The 23,389-nt window shown below is 37.2% G+C and overlaps 1 protein-coding gene and 1 pseudogene across 1 annotated transcript in view; both read right to left on the bottom strand.

Annotated features, from left to right (window-relative positions):
• The window catches only part of KCNQ5 (potassium voltage-gated channel subfamily Q member 5), a 680,699-nt gene that overhangs the window by 270,220 nt on the left and 387,090 nt on the right, over positions 1-23,389 (bottom strand). The window lies entirely within an intron of this gene.
• On the bottom strand, positions 8,527-8,721 carry LOC114036476 (annotated as a pseudogene).

The following is a 23,389-nucleotide window of genomic DNA, read 5'->3' as shown; positions in this document are numbered from 1 at the left end:
AGTTTCCATCATTTGCTATACTCAGTTTCCTAGAAGTTGGGGCCTGGACGTGTAAGGTTAGCCAAGCTTTCCAACTTATTCTGAGTTAGTTACAATTGCATTGTGTGTGTGAATATAGAAAGATCTATTTGGGGATGGTGTGCCAAGAGAATGTAAGGTAGTGAGAGTGGACCTGCCTATTGGGATCCAGACCTGTGCCAATTACAAGAGATGGTGGCACTTAAGTTCTTTTTTGTTATTCAGTCATTTCAGTCATGTCTTATCCTTTGTGAGTGCATTTGGGGTTTTCTTGGCAAAAATACTGGAGTGGTTTGCCATTTCATTCTCCAGTAGATCCATTTTGTCAGGCAATCAGAGGTTCAGTGACTTGCCCAGGGTCACACACCTAGGAAGTGTCTGACGCTTGATTTGAACTCAGGTCTTCCTGAATCTACTGAGCCAAGAGCTGTCTCACTTAAGTCCTTGGAGTGAGATATTGAAATGGGGACTTACTTCTCCTTCCCTATGTGGTCTCTGTGGAAATACTCTGGTAGCAAGGTATTGGGCTGATTTTTATTTGAGATATTCTGTTAACCTGAGTCAGCTTCAGGACTTCCATATAGTCCTGCCTGGTATATACTCCTCAGAACTGAGGAAGTCTTTCAGGAAGTCAGAATTGCTTAAGCATGTCCCATGCTTAATCACCAACTCCATGAAGAAAAGGACATAACTACGTAGTGATAGCCATATCTAAGTAGTAGTTGTTGTTTAATTTTTAGAGAGAACATGTCTGTGATTTATCTGTGGAGGGAATTCTAGTGAGGCTACTTCCTTTACAGATGCAAAACAGGACCTGCCATGCAACTTACAGGTGTAGAAAACTACCTGGGTACTGAAGGCAGCTAGGTGGCGCAGTGGATAGAGCACCGACCCTGAAGTCAGGAGGACCTGAGCTCCAATCTGGCCTCAGACCAAACACTTGATGCTTACTAACTGTGCGACCCTGGCAAGTCACTTAATCCCAATTACCTAAAAATAAACAAAAAAAAATAAAACTACCTGGGTATCAAGAAGTTAAGTGACTTGCCCAGGGCCACCACCCAGTATGTGTCAGAAGTTGGACTTGAACTCAGGTCTTTTGGATCCTGGGGCTGGCTTTCTATCTACTATGCCACAGTTGCCATTCAATTTGTATTTTAATATAGTATATTAGCATACTTGGGTCAATTGCATCTCCTTCAGTGTGTCAGGACTTGGGCAGCTAGGTGGTGCAGTGGATAGAGTTCTAGGCCTGGAGTGAGGGAGACCTGAGTTCAGATCTAGCCTCAGATACTTACTAGCCCTATTACCCTAGGCAAATCATTTAACCTCTGTTTGCCTCAGTTTTCTCAACTATAAAATGGGGATAATGATAGCACCTACCTCCCAGGGTTGATGTGAGGATAATATGAGATAATATTTATAAAGCATGTAGAACAGTGCCTGTCACACAGTAGGTGCTACATAAATGCTAATTATTATTTTATTTTAAAACTTTTCATTCTAATTCCATAATTTTCATCATTGACACAATCTATCAGTGCCCCAGGTTCACCTGGGAAATAAACCAGTTAAGAAGTGATTATCAGTACAGACAGAAGAAAAAAAAGAAGACAAAACCAAAACCAAAAGTCAAACAATTATCAAGGGTCCACAATGTTACATTATTTACATCCATGATCATTAAACCATATTAACAGAACACACACCTTATGTTTTGGATGGAATGAATGTCTATATTAAAGGATTAAGATTTTAATCGGAGGGAGAAGATATGTGAAAAAAAATGGATGTGTGGCACGTAAAGAATGCTGGAAGCTGACATCACCGTTTGGGCGCTCACCCTGTATCAATACTCCAAAGCTTCCACTACTTCTGGAAATATTTAGTTTTACAAGATCAGTTTCACAGAACCCTAAAAGCTACAGGAGGAGCCAAAACAAACAGCTTCTTCAAGTTCCAGGAGAAAGCCATATTCCCAAAGCAATGACAGGAGCTCATGGACATGATCAGTTCAGGATTTTAGAACGAGAAGTAATATGATCTCACAGCATCTTCTGGAGAGGTAGAGGTACAGCAGACAGGGTAAGTTCTGGGAGCTTGTCTTCCTAAGGCATATTGGCAAATGCATCCAATTTGTTTATTTCCCCCTCAACTGTACTGCCTGTAGAGACAGATCTTTGGAGTTCAAGGCCATATTCCTGCTTCACCAAGAGCATCCCTGAAACTTCCCAGGGCTACTACCTATTAGTAATTCCCTTGTGGATCAACTCTCCAGAAATTAAGTCTGTAAGTGGGTTGCCAGTGAAGGACCCAGTATCTAATGCTATGACTGAGAGTGCCTTAGTTATCAGTGATATACCAGCTGTCTATTTGATCCTTTTTAATGTAATGAGACAACTGGGAGGGGTTAGGATGTAATCGGTGGCTACTGAAAGGGGACCGTGGCAGTTAGATTCCAACTGGTGAGGCAGAGTCAAAGTAATTGCCCAAATAATTCAAGTTTTCTTTTAATGAAGATATTAATTAGCAACATGTAGTCAGATGAATTTCAGATAATTTTATTTTATTTTTTGTGAAAATTGAATCTCCTTTTCTCTATTCAGGAACTCTAGATAAATCTCTAATTCCCATCAAACGATTCACCATAAAGAACATAGAGTAACAATAAACGGTTTTACCAAAATATGTTAGTGGTAGAACATGGATAGAGAACTGGATCTGGAGTCAGGAGTGAGTTCAAATCCAGAGCTCAGTTCAAATCCTATGTTGGACACTTCCTTACAGTATGACCCTGAGCAAATCACTTAACCAATTTCTACCTTAGTTTCCTCACCTGTAAAATGTGTATAATAATAGCACCTACCTTCCAGAGTTGTTGTGAAGATAAAGTGGTGTAATATTTGTAAAGCACTTTTTAAACCTTAGGGTGATATATAAATGCTAACTTAATTTTTGTTGTTTGTTGTTGTTATTTAAAGACCTGGAATTGGTTTTGTTTACAGAGCCATCAGACCAAATAAAGGATCAGGCAAAATAAAATACCAGTAAATAGAATAAGGCAACATTGAATCAATATCATAATGTACTTGAGAAATTTCCCCATGATTTTCCTTGGAGGATCTTGCTTTTCCATAAGCTAATTTACCATGATGAAGAAACAGGTATGGAGAGAAACCGAAGTAGTATGCCACAGAAGGGAGAGCTCTGTATTTGGAGTCAAATGACCAAAATGGATTTGAATAATAGTCTTGCCATTTACCACCTGCATGATCTTGGGCAAGTCATTTGGCCTCACTTCTTTAATCTATAAAAGGAGAAGATTTGATTAGATGAGTTTTTAATTGCCTTCTAGTTCTAAACCTAGGATCCTATCATCCATTTGGTCCATTATTAAGTCAACTTTTATCATCAAGAGAAACTGAAACTTCTTCCAGTCTTGGTTGGGATTGGAACTGAACACAATGGGTTGCTGAATGGATTGTGCAAAATGGGTGAGTAAAAGAGACAGAAAGGTAATTAAAGTGTAGGTAAAGTTAAGATTGTTATTATCTTGATTTATACGGAAAGAGAACAAGAACAGCTAATCACCACTGAAATATACCTTCATTTATAATCCAATTAAATTCAATTAAACTATGCTTAATTAAGTGCCTACTGTGTGCAAAATGCTGTGTGCTAACTGACCTTAGCACAATGCCAAAACTGGCTATAGAGTTTGGTATATGGAACTTGATCAATTATTTATTTAAGGGGATAGGAAAATGGTTAAACATTTTATTATTTTGTGAATGTACCACAACATATAAGTGGTGGAAATAACAGAAATTTGCTAAACAAGATGAATTTTAAATATTTTTTTCATGCACAATTTAGAATACTGATATGAGAACATATCTGAGTTGGGTACGTAAATCCAAGAAAAATCTGTATTGTCATAAGATGCTTACTTCTAAACAATCTATTTTAAATAAGCTTGAATGAAGTAATAGCTTTAGGATATGTATGCCTATCTTTACTAATCACATATAGGTAAGGCTCAACTCCAACTGGTAAATCTGAGAGTGTGTCTGTGTGTTTTTTGTGTCTATACACACAAACATACAATGCAAAAGCCCCTAAACATCTTTGTGCATGATTTTGCATCTATAATAATACTCATCATCCTATATATTTATCTTTGGAACATGATGGCTGTGTCATAATACCCAAGAAGCAGGGAAACAATACTTCTCTTGCTAATCTGTGGTATGAGACAAAGTCAGAAATAGGGAGCAGTCTCTTAAGATAGAATATCTGACATTGAATAACTGTTAATGTGGACAGAATCAGTTAAACCAATGTTTAACCCAAATTTCAAGGCTGTAAAAGCTCTTACTTCTGAATTACACTTTAATTTGTTCATTGTTTTTGAAAATGATTTTTGTCACATTTTGAAAGAATGGTGAATAAACAGAAATATGTCGTTGAGGGAGTCCAACTTGATTTTGGAACCAGAGACCATGTTCATCAGAGGAAAATGAAAGAGTAACAACGATGTCTAGAGATATGAGATGGTGAGATGTATACTTTATATATATATATATATATATATAAATATGTATATATACTTTATAACTATATATAACTTTGGTCCAAAGGTTCTTTATAATTATCCCATCAATGCTGCTTGCCATGTCAGGAGATGAAGTGCTGTTGCTACCATATTAATTGCAGTTATTCATAGATGTAAATAACATTGCCAGCAACATCTTCATCTATTCATAATTGATTACCTTCAGTTCATTAATGCTTTTTGTTTTATATTTTCAGCATAAATAAAACTGAAATGATCTAGTAGCATTTCTGCATTTGCAGTTAAGTAAGTTACCTAGACACACCACTGGTATAGAACACAATTTAAAGATACATACATACATACATACATACATACATACATATATACATACAAACATATAGATATGTTTGAAAATAAGTGAATGGTGCCATTTAGCGACAAAGAAAAAAACTATAATAAAAGACAAGAGTGTCAAATTATGAAATCATATTAAGACCTCTCTCTCTCTCTCTTTCTGTGTATAAATACACAAGCACATACACACATATACACATAGATACATAGATAAAAAGAGGCCACAGACCAGAGAGAGTAAGCAAGAACATAATTACATTATCTTTCCCAGTGGAGAAAAGAGTAACTCAGTACTGATCAGCAATATGGAATAGTGGATAGAAAAGCAGAAGAACACATAGGTCCAAATCCTACCTTTGACACGTAATAGCTTTATGATCTAACTTCTTAGTGACCTAGTTAACTTTCTAAGTCTCTCATTGCAGAGTCAGTGCTAATCTACATTGGTATAGAAAATTCCTCACTGTAAGCAGAGTGCATCAATCAAATTGAAGGTCCAGAAAAACAAATGAATAATAAAACAAAAATAAAACTCTACAAACACAGTACTATCTCCTTTACCTAGAAACCACAGGTGATAATCAAAGTCCTTGGGCAGAGTAAACACATACTGAGTGGGGAATCTATCAGAAGATTTGGGATAAGATAGTGAAGAAAGTTCATGTGGCTTTAATGAGTTTGTGCTGAACCTTTAGGAAGTCAAATCCTTTCCTCATCTAGTAAGACCTTAATGAATCTTGAGCTCTTATTAATTGAAGTTCAGCTGAGCAGTTATTTCAAAATTACTTTAGTCCCTTGTAGCATTGAGAGTTGCTTCCCAGATCAAGGGAGTACACTCTTAATTGTCCTAAAAGATACTAATAAAATGAATTATAAAGATATCTGCATCCAATTTATTACAGAATTACATCTGACTAAGTGAACAAGTCGGAACTGAGTTTTCGTTGTTGCTATAAAAATGATCATTTGACAAAATGTTTAAAAAATAGAATTCTTAGGTTTCATATGAGACCTCAGTTTTTGTTTTCCAGGCATAGTTTATACACAGATCTAATTTTTTTGGATATGTCTTAATCAGATATATTTCTGGACCTTAGTTTATCTATCTGTAAAATGAGGGGGTTGGGCTAGATTAATTAATAATGACAACATTTGTATAGCAATTACTATGTGCCAGGCACTGTGCTAAGCATTTCACAATTAGTATCTCATTTGGTCCTCATAACAACCCTGGGAGGTAGGTGCTTATTATTATCTCCATTTTATAGATGATGAAACTGAGGCAAATAGATTTTAAGTGAGTTGTTCAGCATCACAAGGCCATTCAGGTTCTCTTTTCCAACTTATATGTTGATTCAAATATTTTGCTGGCTCTAGAATCTTTCCAACACTCACAACTAATTCAGGGCTGTGAGACACAGTGAGAAAACTGTTAAACTTGGGATTGTACCTATAGAATAGAAGCCTACAAGATCATCAAAGCTCACAATGGAATTTAGAAAATGCATACAAAAACAGACTATCATTTCCAATGCTGATAGAACAAAATTCTATTCACCCTACAACCTATCATAATCATGATAAAAAAAATCAGAACACTTATTGAGAGCTTACTGAGTACAAGCTGCTATGTCATTAGTCTAATATCATAGTTAGCATTGGTTTTTCAAAGTCCATTTTCTTAATGTATGTTGATCCGAGAGTGGCACCTGGTGAAAGAAGGGTGGTTCATAGAAAAATCTATTGCCGCTAACAGAAGAATGTAAGCTCATGTCTTACTGAAGCTGGGTCTTTAGCATCCTACTAGGGTATGGAGGGTAAAATAATTTAATTGATATGTGGGAATAGAATGCAGAAGACTAGGGCTGTAGCTCTGGTTCCATAACTAATTATAAGTTCTAAAGTATAAATCTTTTCTTTCCCTGCATGTCTCTGTTTGGGGTTTTCTTGGCAAAGGTACTGGAGTGGTTTGCCATATCTTTCTCTAGTTCATTTTGCAGATGAGGAAACTGAGGAAAATAGGATTAAATGACTTGTCCAGGGTCACTAGGCTTGTAAGTGTGTGAGGCTAGATTTGAACTCAGGTCTTTCTGACTCCAGACTCAGCAATCCATCTCCTGTGCTACCTAGGCACCCAGTAGATACAACACTGGCCCTGGAGTCAGGAAGACTTATCTTCTCAAGTTGAAATCCAGCCTCAGATATTTACTAGCTGTCTGACTCTGGGCAAATCACTTAACCCCAATTACCTCAGTTTCCTCACCTGTAAAATGAGCTGGAAATGGTGAATCACTCTAATATCTTTGCCAAGAAAACTCCAAATAGGGTCATGAAGAGTCAGACATGACTGAAATGACTGAACATTTATGTGTTTTATAGGGAAAATGGATGTAATTAATCCTTCCTTGCATCAATTTCACAGGATTTTGGTAAAGATGAGTGTGTGTGTGTGTGTGTGTGTGTGTATGTTTATATCTATGTCATCTATATCTATAAATACATACATACATATATACACACATTTATATATATATACATATTCTTTACAAAAGAGATAAACCATTCAAATGCATTAAAATAATATCTTTAAACACCTTAAAATTCTTGGAAGCCATATGTGTTACATGCAATGTAGAATCAGTACCAACAACGTGGAGCAATTTGCCAGTAAATGATTCTATCCAACTTTCCTTTCCTCATTTTCTTAACGACTATAGATTAATTGGAGTTTAGAAGGGTAAGAGATGTTCTGGAGAGATCTGGTGAGGTTCAGAAGGGATTAATCAAATTCAAGAACAAATATGACATTTGTAGAAGTTCATTTGAAGTGGGAATTAAGATTTCTCCCTTGCTCCATTCATTCTAAAAGTGAACAGATTATTTCCCCAAAGTTACATTACCCTGATTCACCTCCTACCTTTTTAATATCTCCTCTGCTTTGGCTGGCTCCCTCTCATCTTCTCTAGATTATTCTTCTTAGCCTCATCTCTTAATTTCTTTATAGTTTTTTTTTGGTTGGACGATGGGGGTTAAGTGACTTGCCCAGGGTAACACAGTAAGTGTTATGTGTCTGAGGTTGGATTTGAACTCAGGTCCTCTTGACTCCAGGGCCAGTGCTCTATCCACTGTGCCACCTAGCTGCCCCCCCCCTTTTTTAGTGAGGCAGTTGGGGTTAAGTGACTTGCTTAGAGTCACATAGCTAGGAAATATGTGTCTGAGGCCAGATTTGAACTCAGATCCTCCTGACTCCAGAGCCGGTGCTCTATCCACTGTGCCACCTAGCTGCCCCTATCTTCTTTATAGTTTTTTTTTCTTCTAAATCATTTCAGCTTTAATAGCCTACAACATTGACTAAAAAGATGGGTCAACTTTAGGCTTTTTCATTTTAGGTTGATTGCTACCAAGTACAGAGAGGAACACAGACAAATTAAGACTAGATTCTAAGAAGCAAGTGTACAAAAGGAGTAATTGGAAAGTTGTGAGAATAGGTTAAAGAGTCAAAGATATGAGCTCTTTCTGAATGAGGTTTCCTAGATGTAGGAAAAGGTTCTTGGGCCAAAGTTCTTGGTGGCTGCCATTGCTTGGTGGTTGGTAATTCAGAGGACCAATCGTGCTTGTTGGGTCATGAGAACCTTGAATCTCTTCTTGATAGTGATACGATGTCTTGAATACTTGTCATCTAGGGAGAATCTGCCTAGGTGAGCTGAACAGGTCTGTTGTCCTACAGGGACTGTTTTCTTTAGGGTGTAGACCCGTTCCCCTTGCTTGTTAAGGTAATACTGCAGAAACATCGCGGCCAATTCACTTCACAATCTGTATGCGCCATGGAAAGAATCGGGCTACAGCTACACTTCCACCTCCGCCTTATCCTGGGAGACTCCATCGACAGACACTCTTGGAAGCCCGGGCCTGCCCCCATGCCCCACGTCTTCTTTATAGTTTTTAAAGGCCGGTTTGAATGTTACTTCTTGAAGGAAGCCTTCCATTATTCTTCAGTCAGTAATTATCTTTCCCTTTCACAGAATACTTTGCTCATAACCCTCTAATATATTTATCAGATATTCTTCTGTATCATACTTGTATATGTGCCATATTACCCTACGAGAGACTAAATCATGTGAAGGCAGAGGCCATATCTTATCTAAATTTCATAGTTTAGACTTTTGTATATACTAGGTGCTCACTAAATGTTGAAATGTAATTGAATTGGATTTCTCATGATGATGATCATCGCAATATTACATAATGAAGCAAATATGGAAATGTATCAGTCACATTTCAACCAACTAACCAACCAATCAACCAACCAACCAACCAATCAACCAATTAATCAAGAAGGACTTAGAGAATACCTTCTATGAGCCAGGCACCGCACTAGGTGTTGGGGATACAAATTCAATGATTGAAGAAAGTCTACTTAATCCGTGTCTATAACTTTTCTTCCCTTAAATTGATTGATAATCTACTTCTGTTTACAATTATCCTTTGCCTGTTAGGGATATTTGACAAAACAGTTAATATTTTTATCATGTAACCATTAATTTACTTGAGAGACAGTATGGCATGATGGAAAGAGAGAAGACCTTAGTGCCAGGAATATGTGGATTGAAGTCCCACGCCTCTTGGTCACATACTGGCTGTGTGAACATTGGCACATCACTTAACTTCTCATTGCTTTATGTAACTCTCAGCATCTCAGAAAAGATGCTGCCTCACATTGATAGAGGGATTTTGTCATCTAGAAATTCTCTGTTCCACTGAAACCCCAAGTCTAGTCCTAGTCCCTATTCATTTAATGAATTTGATCTGAATTATGTCTTTTTTTTTGTATTTCCTAAAAGCATATGGAAATTGGTATTTATGTTCTAGTTTATGTTTACAGAGTATAAGAAACGCAACACGGACAGACCTACAAAACCCTTAGTGTTCAATATCATTATCTCTTTTGAACTACATGATTTGGATCTCTGATCATGACCACTATTGAATATTACTGCGTTAAAGTACTGTACCAATGGAGAGACTTCTTAATTGAATAGAAAACTCAAATTGCCAAATTAAAAACACATGAGCTCTCCTCATTTTTTTAAAATAAACTCCCTATGAACTCACGACTTTCCACTCATGTAATAAAATTATTTTAAAAACACATCTTGGATAATAATATTATGGCAACAATGAGCTATTTATGCCCTGTGCATTTATAGGGCCTAATTTGATATGAAAGCCTTCACAAATACCACCATTCATTGCACTTACTAACCACTAGGGTTGAATAGGAAAACAAAAAAGAAATTTTAGGGACATGGAAGAACAAGTCACCACCACAGTAGTTCAGATTAGCAATTTAGGTGAAAGGTCAAACTTTGTCCTGAGAAATCTGATAACTTCAATGCCTATTTTAGGGTTCAGAAGGCTGTTAGTCCTATGTCAGTGAAGAAAATAGATGGACTTTTGAGAGTCTTCTAATTTTCATATTGCCAATGAAAGTTAGAACTAAATGTGACTAGTCTCAGGGCCATGGTAGGTCATGAGTAAGCATGGTTTCTAGTTCTTGCTCTCTGAGGCACTTATGTCCCACTAACATTGCCTACTGCTTCAAGGTATATGCTACATGGTACAGGGCATTTCCTGCCCATCTTTCTGGTATATCTGCACTGTCAATCAACAGCTCACATAAACACAGAGTAGAGGCTAGAAGCTCTTTACATTCCTGAGGCGTAATTTACAAAAAAAATCTCATATCTACCCAAGGTTTTGATAAATCGAGTGAGATATTTACAGGAAGCCTTTGAACTAGGTACGGAACCCCTTTGAAAAAGTAGGTCAAATGACCTGGGGACTGAGACAGTAGCTACCAGGATCAGAATATCTCCGCCCCCATGAAACTTGGGGTGAGGAAGAAGATCTACATTCAATATTGTGGATAGCTAGGGATGAGGGTGGCCAAGGATGCTGCATTTTCTGAGAGGGAGTCAGGATTCCATGACTGCAAGAAGATAAAAAAATATGAGAAGAGAGGCGGAATGCACAATGGTTGGAGAGCTGGCCTCAGAATAGGGTAGACCTAGGGTGAAGTCCTGCTACTGACACATACTGTCTCAATGACTTGTGACTCTAGCCAGGTCACTTAACTGTTGAGTCAGATGACTCTCTTAGGCTATAAATTGTAGAATAGATGCCAAAGGGCACTTTTAGAAGAGATTCCTCATTAAGGACTCCCTACACCAATGTGAAAAAAAGGCATGTAAAGCAGAGGTAAAATATGGGTGGTGGTTTGTTAAAAAAGAACTAGAGTTCTACCAGGAGAAGATGGTTCAGACTCTAATTCTGTGGCCATGGGACATTTTAGGATCTTAGGTGACAAGCGGTTAGGTTCTGGAGGGCATTTGGTCCTGGGTCCCGACTGATTATAGGGCAGTTAGCTTATTCACATGGTAGCTTAGGTGGCACAGTGGATAGAGCAGCGGGCCTGGAGTCAGGAGTGACATCTTCCTGAGTTCAAATCTGGCCTCAGACTAGTTTCACTAAACCCTGTTTGCCTCAGTTTTCTCATCTGCCTAAATTTCCTCATTTGTATAATGAGCTGGAGAAGGAAATGGCAAATGGGATCATGAAGAGTTGGACACAACTGGAAACAACTCAACAACAACAACAGAAAACTTACTCACTTTCCCTATAGAAACCTAACCTCGAGCAGTGATATTAAACTCCAAAAGAAAGGGAAGAAGCACTGAATGATACCTAAGGATCACTGCTAGCTGCGTATTGACTGAGAAAAACCATATGTTAACATCATCTCTGTTCCATTATATTTTTATTTATTTTATTAAATATTACCCAATTATATTTTAACCTGGTTCTGGTGCCAGTTGAGAATCAATGGGCCTCGTATTTTACACACCCGGCTTAGAGGATAGAGCATCTTAAAATGAGGAAGACCTGGGTTCATCTTGCCTCTGGCACATACTGACTGTGTGAACTGACTATATTAACTCATTTAACCTTTCACTTACTCAGATAATTCTATAAGGTTATGAATTATGCTGGATTCCTCATCTGGGATTTCTCTATACTAATAAAATTACAGGTCCTATCATATTCCCTATTTCTGAACAAGGACAACTCTGCCCCAGGACCAGCTCCATTTCTCAAACACTTCATGCCAACCTGTGTCTCGATATTTGTGTCTCAACACCCCCACAAATACCCTTCCAGTTCCTCAATGTCTTCGACTTTCAATATCTGTACCTTCACTCCTCCATAGGGGTGTCCATAGTCTTGCAGTCATCATCATCATCATCCACAAGTATTTAAATTGCTTACCCAGTCCTAAACTATGGGATTCATGTGCCCATCCACGACCTGGGATCATAGGGCCATAGCCCTAGAGCTGGGCAGTATCTTAGATGTTACTTAGTAAAACCTGCTCATTTTATAATGAACTTGACATCCAATTGGCAGAGGCAGGATTCAAATCCAGGTTCCATGTCTCCAAGTTCAGCGCTATTTCTCTATATTTTCTGTCTTCTATCTATCCTTCTATCCTAAAATTCAGCTCAAGTGCCATCTTATGCAAGCAACCTATTGCCTTGATTACTATAATAACCTCCTAATAGGTCTCCTTGCACCCAGTCTCTCTCTCCTCTCCAATCCACCCTCCACAGAGCTGCTAAACTGATATTCAAAAATATATTTCTGACCAGGACACTCTTCTGCTCAAGAAATCTAAGTGGTTCCTTATTCTTGCTCGGATGAAACACAAACTCCTGAGCAGGGCATCAAAAACCCTTCATTGTCTGTCTCCAACTTCTTATTCTAGATTGATTTTTGCAGCATTCCTTCTTATGCATTCTTTTGTTCGACATTTCCACAAAGGACAGAAAGTGAAGAAGCAATGGAAAGACAACATGGCCAATTTAGATTAGACAATAAGAATTTCCTGTTATGATAATTTTCTAAGGAGAGCAACTTCTTAAAAAGCCCAGGTATTTGGAAACCAACTCATTCCTTCCAATTCATGAGTGAAGAAGGCAATTGTTTTTCTCAACACTAAAGCTTTCAAAGGACAGATTATGAGAGGCAAGCCAAGAAGCAGCTGGAATTATGAAAAAAAAAAACTGGCCTATTTGCTTTTCCTTGTCAGTTATCTTACCATCTTCTTCCTCTGGGCCTTTGTTTCTGTCTCACATTTTGGTAGTGTTCTTCCTTTTCACCCCCACCTCTCAGAATCGCTGGTCCATTTCAAAGCTCAGTTCAAGAGCAATCTCCTACGTGAGGATTCTTGATCCCCCTAGTTGTTCATGCTTCCACATCCCTCGAACTTGTTTTGTATTTTGTTATTCAGTTGTTTCAATTATGTCTGACTCTGCATGGGATACTAGAGTGGTTTGCCATTTCTTTTTCCAGCTCGTTTTGCAGATGAAGAAACTGAGGTAAACAGGGTTAAGTGACTTGCCAGCTAGTAAGTGACTGCTAGTGACCAGACAGCTAGTAAGTGTCTGAGGCCAAATTTGAACTCAGGTCTTCCTGAGGCCTTGTGCTTTCTCCACTGTGCCACCTAGTTGACCTGCATTGTATTTACTTTGTATCATTTTTGGACATGCTTCACTTCAGTAGAATGGAAGCTTCTTGATAGGAGGGATTATTTCATTATCTTTGCATCCTTAGCAACTAGGACAGTGCCTAGGTTACACCAAATGCTTGCATATTTACTTATTGTAATATTCTATAGAATGGAAGTTTAAATAGTTAACTCAATAATAATGATATATTTACCTGGAATAATGGTCACATTATATCCACTGCATGTATAATGAAACTTCAATGGTGACAAATATAATTTTGAAGTTGTGAAGCCTGATTTCAGTATGTTTAGTCCATTTTGACCACAGATGCAACTGTAGTATAGTGAATTGAAAGTTGACTCTGACACGTATTGGTTGAGTGACTCTTGGAAAGCACTTAACCTCTCAGCTCTAGGCAACTCTTTACAATTACAAATTGCAGAGAAGAAGCTGACTTACATTGGTAGAAGGAGTATCTTTATCTGAGAGTATCCCATGTCAGTGAAATCACAAATCTAATTCTTACCCTCTATTTTGACCACATTGCATCTTATAAAATAGCATCAATGATGAAAGAGAAACAACTGGTGTTAAGAAACTAAATATTTAAAAGCAATAAGGGATAAAAGATAAATTAAGATATGTAAATGATTATTCTATAAACTCAGTAATTTGTCTAACTTTCCTTCCAAATGAGTTTACTGAAAATTTAGCTACTTTACTTTTAACGACAAATTAGTCCTAGATCATATTCAATAATTTTCAGATGATCATTTAACACTCTTTGAATACCATATAATTTCTGAAGATTCATGATGAATAAGTACAGGTGTTTCTGTATTTTATTAATAAAAAGATGCTATTATTAACTCAGTTGCCTGATTAATTAGAAGCCTCAAAGAACTGGAAAATGATTGCTATTTTCTATAATTTACTGTTGGAAGATTTAGTAACTAAAAATAATGCCAAGTCTCACCGAGACTATGGTTGCATTTATCTAATCCTCACAAATTCTTGACCTTAGAACCTCTCATCTGAATTTATGATGTGCAATAATTCTAGCTCAGGATGTACTAAATACATGGTGCACACTGAAGGGCAAGGCTGTTTCATAAGAAACAATCATTTATTAAGGAAGGAAACAAAACAAGCATTTATTAAGTGTTTACTGTATGCCAAGCACTGTGCTAAGCAATGGGGATACATATACAAGCAAAAAGAAAGACAGTACCTGGCTAATACTCCCTATAAGGAGTTTTCATTCTAAGAGAGGAAGACAGCACACAAAAAAGAAATGAAAAGCTGAGGGGAGAGGAACAGATGAAAGTGCTCTGCATAGGAACATGATTCTGAAGTCTAGAAAGTCAGAAACAGGACCAAGAGGGGAATGACCTAGGCCTCTCTACAAAATGGTGGCCTGGAATGCATTCCCCAATAGGAGAAGGAGGCAGGCCTTGATTTAGACTTCATAAGAGACTAGAGATTTTCAGAAATTAAACCGCACATTTAATGCCTCTTTTAAAAAGAATATGCATTACCAGGCAGGAACTTCAGTCCCTATTTAAATTGTAAATGAGAAGAAACTGTCTTTTCTTTTAAAGCTGAGTTGTTCCTCTGCTTGCACCAACGGTGTTTTCAACAAAGGTTCTAAAATAGATTACCTAATTTTCCTCATCTCCCTTTAGAACAATTTGATTCTGTGGGTTTAGTGAGCCAACTAAGCCTGGATCTGTATGTTTGTAAACTGAAAAATTGAAAAATGTAATCATTAAAAATTATCTCCACCTACACTATTGGCTATTTATGCCATGAAAATAAGCAAACCAATTTAACTATTTTTCTTGAAAATGGCTCAGCTGGGTAGTGTGGATGGATGAAGCCCAAGGCTTCATGGGCTCATTTTTTTTTTTTTAGGCTCAGCCATTTCAGTGATCTCATTAATGTGGGGACTGTCATCATTGAGATAGTTTGCAAGTTTATAATGCCTTTGAAGATAGTTTTTTAATTTGCTGCGCACTCTTTCCTCACCTCTTCACTCTCTTCCTCTCACCTCACCTCCCATCCCCAATTCAACACCGGGCAACTTCTTTGAAGTAAATAGACTGGTTCTTGGATGAGAGATTCATATTTGTCAACTGGTCTATAAATGGAGCCTTTCTATTTTGGTAGAACCTGCCAGGGTGAAGGTCCTGTTGATGCAGCCTTTCATATATCCATAAATCATAGATTTAGAATTGTAAGGGGTCTTAAGGGCCATCGAGTTCAATCCCCTCATTTTAAAGATGAAGAAATTGGGGCAAAGGTTAAATAACTTGCCCAGGTCACTCAGCTAGAAAGTATCTGATGCAGGATTTGAATCTGGGCCTTCCTGACTCCCTATCTAGCACTAGAACTCAGAATCAGAATCACAATAAGGCATCAGAACATGACTTAAATATTTGACTAGTAAGTTCAGCCAAAATAGCTGATCTGATAACCTTGCCAGACAGTCTCGATTACAGCAAAATAGCATGTGCTTAGAGCAACCCACTTGGGACTAAGATCATAAGATCATACACTTAGAACTAGCAGGGGCATCACGGGTCAGTTAGCTAACTCTTATTTCACAGATGAGGAAATCGAGTTTCAGAGAAGTTAAATTACTTGTCCATGGACATGTAGATAGTAAATAGCACTATGTGGATTTGGACCTGATTTGGACTCAAATTCCTTGACTCCAAATTCAGTGTTTTTGTTCTACTACATTAAGAGAATGAGAGGTTAAGTGACTTTCCTGTGGTCACAAAGCTAGTGTAGGTCAGAAGCAGGATTTGAATAAGGTCTTCCTGAACCCCAGGCTAATCCTTCATGCATTATTCTGTGCTCTCTTTCTATGAACTATAATCTATGGATATTAGGGAAAAGCTGGTAAACAGTTTTTTTTCCCTTAAAGAAGAAAAATTGTCACTTTGTTTAGAGAACTGATACACTACTTAAATGGTAAGTAAAGTCACTGTTCAATTTTTTTGCAAATGATCCCAAAAGTTAGCACATAATTAGGGCATGGCAACAGGGATTTTTCTGCATTTGCACTCAATTTTCCATACCTTTTTGTAGCTAGTCCCTTGAATTTCTGATGTGCAAAGCACAAGGCTGAGTTTGTTACAGCTGCCAAACTGACAGCTGCACAGCTGATGTGTCAAGTGTCCCTGAAGTTTTACATTTTTATTTGGAGCAGTGTTAATACATCCAATGAACACTTGGTCACATGCAACATCACCGAAGGATAACGACACTGTCATGCATTTACATAGAACAGCTCTCTGAGGAAAGGGTGTAGTATTATTCGAGGTCAATGATTGTTTAAAATTTTGCTTTGCTAATTTCTAGAAAACATGACCAAGAAAGTGAAAGGGAAGGTTGTATTTAAGAAACGTCTGTGATGGACTGAATATGTAGAATGAGACTTGCATTCCAGATGTGGCCCAATTGGCAATTTGTCTGACTTGACTAGGCTTATTTGTTACAAGGGCTTTGCTTTGTTTTGTTTTTCACTAGGGCAGGAGGTAGGAGGAAGAAAAAAAATGCTTGTTAAATGGAAAAAATGTAAAGAAAGTGAAAGGGAAAGCATATATTTTACTAATGATTACTTTGAAATGTATAAAGTTGATGATGTTGATGGTTCTTTTTCTTTTCACTAGCTAAATGGCCTTTCTTCCATTGTGATTAGAAAATAACACACTAAGGCTGTACCTGTGTGGAAGGAGTGTTTCCAAGTGGACTGTGTTTTAAGGTCTGACAACGTTTTTCCCTCACATGAAAGTATCCACACAGTTGGTGAATGAGTAAAGAAAGCTCTTGCTCAGATGATCATATCTTCTAGACCTAAATATTTTTGTTGTTGAGGCTTTTTTTTTTAGTCATTTCTGACTCTTTGCGACCTCATTTGGGGTTTTCTTGGCAAAGATATTGGAGTGGTTGCCATTTCCTTCTTCAGAAGAGGAAATTGAGGCAAAGAGAGTTAAGTGACTTGATCAAGGTCACACAGCTAGTAAGTGTGAGGCCAGATTTGAACTCAGGAAGATGAGTCTTCCTGATTCCAGGCCCAGCATTCTATCTACTGTATCACCTAGCTGCCTGATCTAAATATATTTTCCACCATTACCTCTACTTCAGTCTCGGAAGTGAGAATTAATAACAATATGCCCTCTAGGATCTCAGAAAGTTGCCCCACATCTGTCATCTCCTGTAACTGATCTTCTTCTCTTATCATCACCTGAGGGACAGGGAAGGTGGTGGATAAACAGGACAGGCAAGAGGAAATGTATTAAGGCTAAGGTTATGAGAAATGATCCCATCAATCAAATCTGATGGAAGAAATCATGCAATACCTTTTGTGATTTTTTTGAGGGGATCCAGATTTGTGATGTTACTGGGGTAGAGAAGTCAAGGGATAACAATACCTTCTGCTGACACACGGCTACAATTAATCTTCAACATAAAGTCTTACAAACTTGCTTGGGATCATTAAATGGTTAAGTGACTTGTACATGGTCACACAGAGAGAGTGTGGGTCAGAGGCAGCATGACCCAGCTCTTTCTAACTCAAAGACTCATCCTCTATCCCCTATGCTACATTGCCACAAGCACACATAAGACTCAGAGAAGTGACTCAAAGTCAGACAGTTATAAAATGGAAAAAGACCCAAACTCAAGCCTTTTAACTTCCTCATCTGGTGTTCTTTTTATTATATCTCCTATTAGTGCTAGAAATAAGATTTTTTTCCTGAAATTTCAACTAATTTGACTGAAATAATTTTATTATTAATGATAATGGAAGACATTTGCATTGTGTTAAAACATATTTATCTTACATACATTATCTAATCTGGTCTACAAGTAAATCAGAACTCAGAATTTTTTTATCTGAGGAAAGACAGTTGGGGTTGAGAGAGGTAAAATGATTAAAACACTATATTTAGAATTGAAACATTCTTTTTAAGCTCAATTCTGCCAGTAGGGCAGCTAGGTGATGCAATGGATAGAGTGTAGGGCCTGGAGTAAGGAAGACCCGAGTTCCAATCTGGTCTCAGACACTTACTAGCAGTGTGTTCCTGGGCAAGACATTTAACCCTATTTGCCTCAGTTTGTTCATGTAAAAAACGAGCTGGAGAAGGAAATGGCAAACTACTCCAATCTCTTTGCCAAGAAAACCCCAAATGAGGTCACAAAGAGTCAGACATGACTGAACAACAACAACAATCTGCTGGTAGCTGTGACCCTTTACAAATCTCTTGTCTTCCCTGGTCTTTGTTTCCTAATCTGTAAACTGTTAAGATAACTATATGGTGCTGTTGTTATAAAACCAACACAATTGTTACTCCTGGAAGAAACTGCTGGAACAGTGCTGGTATTAGATCAACAAATACTGGTTGACAAATTTAGATGTTAGTTAATATCCTAATTTTTAAAATGAGAGGAGGATTAAATAGCCAAGGTCTTATCTAGCCCTAAATCTTATGATCTTATGACAGTATATTAAGATATTAACTGACTTTTAAAGTCTTTGACAAAAACTTGGATCGTTTTCCTTGGTTAACATAAGGAAAGCAAAATATCCACTTAAAAAAGTAAAATAATCTTTACTTATATGATTACAAACAAAGGACACAGCCATTCCAATCTCGATCAAATAACCATAGTTGAAAAAGAAATCTTGTAGAAATACTGCCCAAGAAGCACTATGCATGTTAAGGCAGCTCTCTGTCTGTCTGTCTCTCTTTCTCTTTCTCTTTCTCCATGTCTCTGTTTCTCTATATCTCTGTTTGTGTCTCTGTCTCTCTATGTTTGTCTGTTTCTCTGCCTCTCTTTCTCTCTCATAGAGATATTTATTTTGTAAATGACAAAAGGACAAATGGAGCCTTCTGAAAATTTTGCTTAGGGGCCCAGAATTTAACCTTAGCCTATTACGGAAAATATCATCTATTAGCCTTGATAGAACTCTGATGGAAACCCCACACCAAAAGAATGTGCCCTATAAAAATGTCCTTTTAAAATTCCTAAAGCAGAGAATAAGAACCTGTGGAATTTTAGAATGGTTGGAATGAAATCACAGACCCTTATTTCCTTCCCTAGCTTGGAGATGGGGCCATCAGTACTTTTGTCAGATCCCTGCATATAATACTCAGTCCTTGAAATCTTGCTTACTCTGTGATTATCTTGGAGCCCAGCCAGGGCTCTCTTTGGTAGAGCCTCCAGGGTTCAGCCAAGTGAGGGTGTCAGAGCACTCCCATCCTCAGTAAACCAAGCTTGCCTTTACCCTCCTGCCAACCAGTTCCAAGGACTCTTTTAGTGCTCAACAAATAGTAAAACAACAATAATAATTACAACACTGTGCCAGACATTTCAAAGGCTTGTTTCTATAAAATGCTATCTTTACATAATCTATAATACTGTACAAGGATTAAAGGGTTTTTGACAACGTGGAGCTGTTACATTCTTATCAATGTAACAAGCAACCTGTGGTGGTTTTGAAATAGCATTACTAATAGGGATAACTCTTTTTAAAAATTTAATTTTAAATAAAACTTTGCAATTTAAATCACATCCAATTATAGGGCTAAAACTTGCATATTTATGCCTCATGGTGTGCACTGGGAAGTAGTCACTGTGAAAAAATGTAGTTTTGACACGTATCTTTCCTATGTGGAACCATTACTGATGCCCTCTGTTATTCTTGATCTCTCCCTCACCCATTCCCAGTTACTCTGCATTTACTATGTATATTTTTGTAGTTATCTCTATACATGTTTTTTTCTTCCCAGGAGACTGTAAGTTCTTTTAGAACCAGGACTTTTATCCTTCATTTTTGTCTTTTTACACAACACAGCACCTGGCACATAGCGAGTAATAATTTATTGAATAAATTTATTATACGCACACATATAAATATATAATGTTAATGCACATACATTTTTGTTCAGTTATTTCAGTTGCAAGTGAATCTTCAGGACCCCATTTAGAGTTGTGTTTTTGTTTTTTGTTTTTTTGTTTTTTTTCTTTGCTAGGCAATGGGGTTAAGTGATTTGCCCAGGGTCACACAGCTAGTAAGTGTTACGTGTCTGAGGCCGAATTTGAACTCAGGTCCTCCTGAATCCCGGGCCGGTGCTCTATCTACTGCGCCACCTCGTTGCCCTTAGAGTTTTCTTGGTAGAGATACTGGAGTGGTTTGGCATTTCTTTCTTCAGCTCATTTTATAAATGAGAAACCTGAGGCAAACAGGGTTAAGTGTTTAGGGTCACACAGCTAGTAAGTGTATAAGGCTGGATTTGAACTCAGGAAGATGAGTCCTCCTAACTCCAAGCCCAGTGCTTTATCTACTGTGCTACCTAGCTGCCCTGTATATACACAGTGTGTACATGTATATATGTATGTACATATAGATGTGTGTATACAAATTCACATATACATATATATGATAACTAGATTATATGGTGCTTTAAGGTTTGCAAAGCATCTTACAAATATTTTCTCATTTTATCCTTATAAGAACTCTGCGAAGTAGGTACTTTAGTGCCATTTTACAGATGAGAAACCTGAGGCAGAAAGAAGTTAATCAGCTTGCCCAGGGTCACACAGCTGATAAGAAATGCAGCTATAGAGTCCGGAAGACCTACTGTTAGGTCCTTCCTCTCACATATACTGGTTGTGTGGTCCTGTGTAAGTCACTTAACTTCTCAGTGTGCCAGACAATTTTTTAAGATTCTAAGTTCCAAGCAAGTGCTGACTTGAGTTGACGGAGGAAAGTCCCTTACTTGGGGTTCCTTTAACCAATGAAATCATAGCTGGTGGTAAAACAAAACAAAACAAAACAAAACAAAACATATCATACGTATGTGTGTAAGTATGTGCTTTTTAAAATTTAGTCTGACTTTTTTTGGACAGGACCAAAAATGGAATAAGAAATATTAAACTTGATTTGTTGAAGTGTGAAAAGTGAAATAAACCAAGAAGGGAATATTCTCTGGATCTGAAACAAGATCTTTTATTCTTTTGTTTTCTGCCTGGTTTAGGTGAGGCTGGTTAATTGCTTCAATTCTCCAATTTATTTTTTGGGAGGAGATATACCTCCTGTTTCATTACAATTATATCTATAAGACAGGAATGTTACGGGAACAAAGCAATTATGTACATTGTTCTGGATATCAGATTCTTAATTTGAGAAACATTTTATTTGATTTGTTTCAAACTAGTGAATTCTGCTACCTTGTCTTTTTATTTATTTGTTTGTTTGCTAGTTTTTGTGTATGTTCTGGTGTATTGTACAGTCTTTCTTGTACAGTTTATATAGCCTCATCGTTGGCAGTCCAATGAACATAATGAAATTAGCAGACAGAGAAGGATGTTAAGAGAAATCAGGAAAATTTGGTTAGCTGTCTGTGTTTAGGGGATGTGTGTGTGTGTGTGTGTGTGTGTGTGTGTGTGTATGAAAATGGAGAATACAGTTTTAGGAACTAAAAAATAATAATGAAAGGTGACATCAGAGAAGCATAAACAGGAGACAATATTATTATTCAGCTATACATATTAGATATGAAAAAGGGAGTTAAATATATAAAATTATAACAAAATTTTGTAACAATATTGATTTGGAATAGGGGACACTGGCACAGCATGGTGTTCCTGCATCAAAGAAGGCACTATACTCTATGAGCAAAGCAGAATTGCAGTAGTTCAAAAGAAATGTGAGATGTGCAAATTTAGAGACATCTCCACTCCAAACATTCACGTGGACTATTTGTTCCTGACCTGTGGTACAGCCTTCTGAGCTCGTGTTGGTCTGATCAGCCACAGTTGGACACACTGTACCTTGATTCCAACATAATGATGTCATTTTGGTCTTCTTCTAGAATGAAGGACAACAACCAATTTGAAACAATATACTCAATGACTATAATAATCCAAATGAAAACGTTACAAGGAAGCCAAACCATGAGGAACTGTAATGATCTCTACTGGTTACAGAGAATAGACAATGAAACATACCAGTATGATGTAGTAGAAAAAATCTTGGATTTGGAGCCAGAGGTCTCTGGTCCAAATGTTGCTTTTGCCATTTAAAAATGTGACTATTGACAAGTCATTTAACCCATCTGGACCTTGAGTTCCTCATCAGTAAAATGAAAGAATTGGGCAAAAGAATCTCTAAGGTCCTGTGCTAGGCTAAACCTATAATCCTAAGAAGTGTAAAAATGAAGGTTTTGCATTAGATGATATCCACAGTCTCTTATAGATCTGAATGTGTGATCTATGATCTTTCTCTTCTGTACAGAGAAGTGAGGGATATTGATTATTTTTGCATAATGTTTCTATTTATTACAATAAAGAGCTTAATTCTAGAGTCTGGGCAAGGGTGGGTAGGGGTCTATATTCAGTGATGACTACAATGTTAAATTTAAAGTCATCAGAACTTCTTAAGAAAAAAAGATCAAATGAGAAAACATGTGAATGTGCTTTATAAACTATAAAACATTTTGTAAATTTTAAAAAGGGGACTTGAGCCCTTTTACTTAACATTTAATATTCTCTCCCACTAACTCAATACACAAAACAGAGAGGAGAAAAAAGTCATAAGGCAATAGATAACAAAGTCTTAAAACACTTGGCTTGGTAGGCCTAGAGATTACTCTTATACTTCTGTTTTGTTTCTTAATGCAAACATTTGAAATAAATAAAAAAAATATAGTTGAAAAGAGAATCAAATGCATAATAGTTTTTTATCAGTTAAAATTTGGGATTTAGATGTTGGATTGAACCAACTAGGTTGTGACAAATATCTATTTTGAACTTAATCACGAACGAACATTTTCAGTTGCTGGTGAAAAAGATCAGAGAGGCTGATTCTTCCTGAAAA

This window comes from Vombatus ursinus, unplaced genomic scaffold (genome assembly GCF_900497805.2).
Source record: "Vombatus ursinus unplaced genomic scaffold, bare-nosed wombat genome assembly UNPS02009835.1, whole genome shotgun sequence".
Classification (NCBI taxonomy): Eukaryota; Metazoa; Chordata; class Mammalia; order Diprotodontia; family Vombatidae; genus Vombatus; species Vombatus ursinus.
The sequence above is the reverse complement of the archived record's forward strand: the minus strand, read 5'-3'. Positions and strand labels throughout refer to the sequence as shown.